The 6,314-nt window shown below is 43.8% G+C and overlaps 1 non-coding gene across 1 annotated transcript; it reads left to right on the top strand.

Moving 5' to 3' along the window:
- Positions 1 to 853: 853 nt before the first annotated feature.
- On the top strand, positions 854 to 960 carry LOC141597621 (small nucleolar RNA R71). Its single transcript, XR_012522846.1, has one exon. It is a non-coding gene; the product is annotated as a small nucleolar RNA R71 (small nucleolar RNA).
- Positions 961 to 6,314: the final 5,354 nt, after the last annotated feature.

The raw sequence follows: 6,314 nt of genomic DNA, 5'->3' as shown, positions 1-6,314 counted from the left end.
AACCGATTCATGTCTTGGGGGATTACTTTGAGGTGGTAATTGCCCCTTTTGACTTTGTGAGCTTGAAGATGCTAGTTGAGTCAATTGGGTTTCCAACATTTTGGTGTGAGCTAGAATGTTGTTGATGGTGATTTCCTTTGCTTGACTATCTTTTTGCATTTGAGTGAAAAATTCTTGTTGATTCTTTTGCATTTGGAGGACCGCTTTTTGAACATCCAAACCTTGGTCATGTTGTTGATTGTATGGAGATTGATTTTGATAACCTTGGTTTTGGTTGTAAAAGGGTCTTTGGTTTTGATTTCTCATGGGAGGTGGGGTGTATGTTGTTTGAGGGTTTTGAACATTTTGGCTTTTGTATGAGAGATTTGGATGGAATTTGGTGTTTTCATTGTAATAGTTGGAATAAGGGGTACCACTCTTGTATGCTTGGAAATCATTCACTTGTTCGGTTGTTCCCCTACATTCACTTTGGTCATGTCCCAAAGTTCCACAATTCTCACATATCCTACTTGGGATTGATGAAGATGCCGTCATGGCATTGACGTGATGATTTGGTGATTTTGAGACTTCTTCAAGTCTAGCCATTGCTTTTTCGAACTTCAAGTTGATAGTATCAATATGGGAGCTAAGTTGAGCACCTAATTGAGTAACGGCGTCCACTTCGTGCTTTCCTCCTCTAGTAGCCTTGCGAGGCCTACTATATTGTGAGTTGTGGATTGCCATCTCTTCAATTTTGCTCCAAGTTTGGTTGTCATCAACCTCGGTGAACATCCCATTCGATCCCATGTTAAGGATATTCCTTGAATCTTCATAAAGACCATTCCAAAATTGTTGTACCAAGAACCATTCGCTAAGTCCATGGTGAGGACATGAGCGACAAATTCCCTTGAATCGCTCCCAAGCTTCATACAAAGATTCTTTATCCCTTTGCTTAAAACCCGTAATTTGAGCTCTTAGCATGTTATTCTTTTCCGGTGGATAGAATTTTTTGTAGAAGGCTAGAGCCAATTTCTTCCAAGAATCAATTCCGAGAGTAGCCTTATCAAGGCTCTTTAACCATTGTTTGGCGGTGCCAATTAGAGAAAAAGGAAATAAGACCCATCGAATTTGGTCTTGAGTTACAACGGTTTGTGAGATCGCATCACAATAGTCACAAAAAGCCTCCATATGAGAATGAGGGTCTTCACTAGGCATCCCCCCAAATTGGCTTCTTTCAACTAATTGGATAAATGCGGATTTGGCAATAAAATTTCCGGTTAGATGTTGTGGTGTGGGAGTACCATTGGGTAGGTTATCCTCGGTGGGTACGGAATGTGATGAAAACTTAGGCATTGTGGGTTGATTTTGTGGTTGATTTTGTGTTGGGTTCTCCTCACCTTCTCTTGCAAAAGGGTTGATGAACTCAATAGTTGGTTGAATATCTACAACCTCACCAATACCTCTCAAATTTCTCCTACCAAGTCTTCTATTGGTTGTCAAAGTTCTTTCAATTTCACGATCAAAAGGTAACAAGTCACCTTGTGACCTTCTAGACATGCAAAATATCAAACAACTAGAAAACAATTAGAACAAACCTTGAGGAGTTTTACTTCCCCAAGGCAAATAAAGACACAACTAATAGCAATACAAGAAAATCTAAATCAAGTTAACACCGTCCCCGGCAACGGCGCCATTTTTGATGCGTGATTCGATGATGTCGTTAGGTCACGTCCGATCAAAACACAATTTATAACTTCACAAACAACTCTACAATTAGTAAAGAGGCAAGTAAAGGTCGGATCCCAAGGGACGGGAATTGAGATGAGATTTTTATTGAAACTAGTGGTGTCTTAGGGGTGTCACAATTTGGATTGATGTAGAAGGTCACTAAACTAAATAGCAATGAAAGTAAACAAGCAAGATGAATTAAAAGGGTTGTAAACAATTGATTAAAAGCACTAGGGTATCATGGGGTCATAGGGGAATTATGGGAATTGATCATACAAACATGTTCTCAAATTATAAGCAAGCAATTATTGTTGTGATGGATTGAGTTGGGTTATATCTTACAATCCTAGGAAAGTTTGGTCCCGGAGCCGAATCGATTAGATTGTACAACACCTACAAGTCGACTTAGTCTTCCCTACTCAACAACATGCATGGTCTAATGAGACTCGAGTTGGTTTATGTCTTACAAGTCTCATTGAAATGATAGGTGATGGGTAAAAAAATGCAAGGATTCATAGGCTCGCATTTCATCAAACATAACATGTGCATGAGTCGAGATCAAAACAAGCAAGCAAATAAACCATGAAAGCATATTAATTTAAGCACGAATCATTCCCCATGTTGGTTTCCCCTAATTACCCATTAACCCTAGCTAGGTGACTACTCACTCATTATCATGTTGATCATGCTAGCAAGGTTGTCAATCATACCAACAAAGTAAAACATGATGAATAAATGAAAATAATTAGCAATAATTAAAAAGGGATTAAGAGAATTATACCTACTAATGATCCAATAATAAAGCAAGAATAAAAGAAGTACTTGATGCTTGATTGAGAGGTTGTCAATCTCCCAATAATAACCCAAATAATCTTCAATTACCCAAAATAAAGGATGAACAAAAGAGAGATTAAGGAAATAAAACTTGTATTAGAACTTGATTAATTGTTGATTACAAAACTAAAGAGAGATTTGATTGATATTAACTACTCTAAGAATTGGTAAGAAGAACATGCCCTTCTCATTAGACTAATGGGGTATTTATAGTGGAAATTAGGTGGATGCATTAGGGTTAACTAAGGGCTTAAATGACGATTAAGTCCTTACTTAAGGAAACGCCGGTCTTTTTCGAAGGAAGGGTGTCTTTCTTTGTAGCTTGGAGAAGACGAAATTCGCTGTACTGGAATCCGTGCGTATTGGGGTCGGGACGGGCGGATTCAGGCAGGGGAAGACGGGCGTCTTCAAGGGAATCCGGGCGGATTCTGTGGCTGTAGTCCGGGCGTCTTTGAAGGAAGACGCACAGATTGTGCTTGTGGAGGACGGGCGGATTCAGGACAATCCGCTCGGATTGTAGCTCAGCATTGTTTCTTCTTCTTTTCTTCCATTTTCTTCATAAAATCCTTGGGGATTTCCTCGGGGATGCAAGGATCTTTCCTCATCATTGCCCATATACTATAATATGTACAAAGGCCTTCTAATCTTGTCTCTCCTTGATGCTTGGTCATTGAATTCAATCAATTTAGTCTTGTTTTGCCATGAAAATGCAAGATTCTTACTCCTTTCCTACCAAGGGATCAAAATCTCAAAGAATATGCAAAACAAATAACTAAAGACAATAAATGACCCAAATATGCACTAAAAAGCATGGGAACAAGGCTAATTCGGGGGCTAAATATGCGCTAATTATGGTCACATCAGGAGCTAAGCTGTCAGATCGGATTTTCCATGATCCGGACACCTGATTGATGATGAGTGAGGAATCACCATGGACCCTCAGTCTCTTGATGCCAAGTGTGATGGCTGCTTTTAGGCCGATGAGGCATGCTTCATATTCAGCGGCATTGTTGGTGACGGCGAAGTCTAGCTTGACCGAGATCAGAACGTGTTCTCCCTCTGGTGGTATTAGAAGGATTCCCACCCCGAAGCCTCTCAGATTAGATGCACCGTCAAAGTATAGGTCCCATGCGTCGGAATCAGCACAAAGGATGTCTTCGTCGGGAAGTGACCATGTGTCGGTCGTTAGATCCTCGTTGACGGGATTTTCTGCCAGGAAATGGACAACTACTCTTCCCTTGATAACCTTGAGGGGTACAAATTTGAGATCAAACTCGGACAGCATTAGTGTCCACCTAGACAGCCTTCCGTTTAGTACGGGTTTCTCGAAGATGTATTTAACCGGGTCCATCTTGGAGTAGATCTGGACCGTGTAGCTGAGCATGTAATGTCGCAGCTTCTTTGTTGACCATACTAGGGCAAGGCATGTCTTTTCCAGTTGGGTATACCTTGTCTCGTACTCAATGAACTTTTTGCTGATGTAGTAGGCGGCTCGTTCTTCGTTGCCAACTGTTTGTGCTAACATTGCTCCCATGGCTGTATTGGTAACAGTCAGGTATATGGATAGAGGAATCCCCGGTTGAGGTGGCATGAGGACAGGAGGTTTGGACAGGATTTCCTTTATCCTGTCGAAGGCCTTCGACACTGCGTCGTCCCAATCGGTGTGATCGGAGGCGCGAAGCTTTTTGAATATTGGTTCACAAATCATAGTGAGCTTGGCAATGAACCGGAGTGATGTATTGACCGACCGAGAAATCCCCGAATCTCCTTCTCGTTCCTAGGCCGAGGCATTTGTTGAAGGGCTTTGATTTTGGTTGGATCAATCTCAATGCCTCTTTTGCTGACGACATGTCCCAAGAGTTTTCCGGAGGTGACCCCGAATGCCCACTTCTGAGGATTTAGTCTCATGTTATATTTCCGCAGACGAGCGAAGAATTTCCGGAGGGCACTGATGTGGCCGTCCCGTTCTTTTGATTTGACGATCATGTCATCGACATATACCTCTACCTCCTTGTGCATCATGTCATGTAGGAAAGTGGTAGCGGTTCTTTGATAGGTTGCTCCGGCGTTGATGAGGCCGAAAGGCATGACCGTGTAGCAATATGTACCCCACTGTGTAGTGAACGCAGTCTTGTGCATGTCTTCCGCAGCCATTTTAATCTGGTTGTACCCAGCATACCCGCTCATGAATGATAGGAGAGCATGTTCGGCAATGTTGTCTACCAGAATGTCAACATGTGGCAAAGGGAAGTCGTCCTTTGGACTCGCCTTGTTCAGATCCCTGAAGTCGACGCAAACCCGAATTCTTCCGTCTCTTTTTGGTACGGGCACAATGTTGGCCACCCAATCCGAGTATTCAGACACCTTGATGAAACCAGCCTTGAACTGTTTGTCTACTTCCTCTTTGATTTTTAGGGCCCACTCAGGACGCATCCGGCGCAGCTTCTGTTTCACAGGTTTAGCTCCGGGTTTAATGGGTATCCGGTGCTCTGCAATTTCTCTGTCAATCCCATGCATGTCTCTGTAAGACCAGGCTAACACGTCCTTGTATTCGTGGAGGAGGTCAATGAACTGTTGTCTTTCCGAGGGGTCCAGGGTTGTCCCTATCCTAAGTTCTTGAGGTGTACTGTCGGTTCCTACGTTAATAGGTTCGGTCTCCTCAATGATGGGGGTTCTGGTTTCCCGCTTGTCAAATTCTTTGGTTAGGTGAGGTGGGTAGTCACTCAAGTCAAATTCCTCATAGTCATTCAGAATTGCATTGCAGTTAAATTGAAATGAGTCATAAGCAAACTTAGTGTTCATTAAGTTGACACGAGCGAAAAGCTCGGAAAGGACAGACATCTCGTGGTCAGTCAGAGGCGACACAACAGAGGAAGTGGCCCCTGGAACAGGCTCCAGGTTGTCACCTTTCACGGGAGTGGGGGTGACCCTAGTAGACTCAGCCTCTGAATCAGCCACGACTTTGTGATAAAATAGTGGGAAGGGGACCTTGACTGGGATATTAGGAGTGTTAGGAGCTATAACAGACTCTGACTCCGACTCGGACTCAGACTCATATCCTTCTTCACTTCCCTCCTTGAACATAGGGCCTTCTCAAGTGGTGATCTTTAGAATGCGGCCTTGGCGATCGGTCCACTTGATGGTCTTCCTCCAGCCCTGGGTAGCTTTCTCCGGGTCAGTGTCGGAGATCAAGGCGGTTAGATCAAACTGATTGTCTTTCAGGGCGATGTTGATGATATCCTCATAGTCGAGGTGTTTGACGTTATCTTCCCCGAAGAGGAGTGTGACAGCTTGTCCGTCAAGGCATGGCGATGGCTTGGACTCAGTTAATGTAGCTTTGATGTTGTCGGGGATAAAGTAGCAGTCCTGGAAGACTTCCACTCCCTGGTACCTAGCCTTCACCACAGAGTCATAGATCGGCTCCGGAAAGCCATGGTAGAGCTCGGACTCTCCCTCGGGGACGAAGTATCCGTTGAGAGTCAGATGGTAGGGACGGAGGATAACCCCGTGCTTCTTGCGTTTTCGGACCAGGAGGTTCATCTCCTGGATATCTTCGTCAGTAGGCTCGTATCCCAGCCCAAAGGGAATGTTGGGGACCTTAGCCTGTTTCAAGGGAGGCAATGGGTCTTTTAGTGGATTGAGCGGCAAACCTGGGAAATAACCCTGACGCATCATGATACGGTTGACCGTGAGGTTGGTGAATGGGTCACAGTCAGAGGGTGTCAGTTCATCAGTTATGGCGTTCACGGCTTGGAAACCACACATTTCGTTAT

The sequence above is a fragment of the Silene latifolia genome, chromosome 8, assembly GCF_048544455.1.
Source record: "Silene latifolia isolate original U9 population chromosome 8, ASM4854445v1, whole genome shotgun sequence".
Lineage (NCBI taxonomy): Eukaryota > Viridiplantae > Streptophyta > Magnoliopsida > Caryophyllales > Caryophyllaceae > Silene > Silene latifolia.
This window is presented reverse-complemented; position numbering and strand designations above follow the sequence as displayed.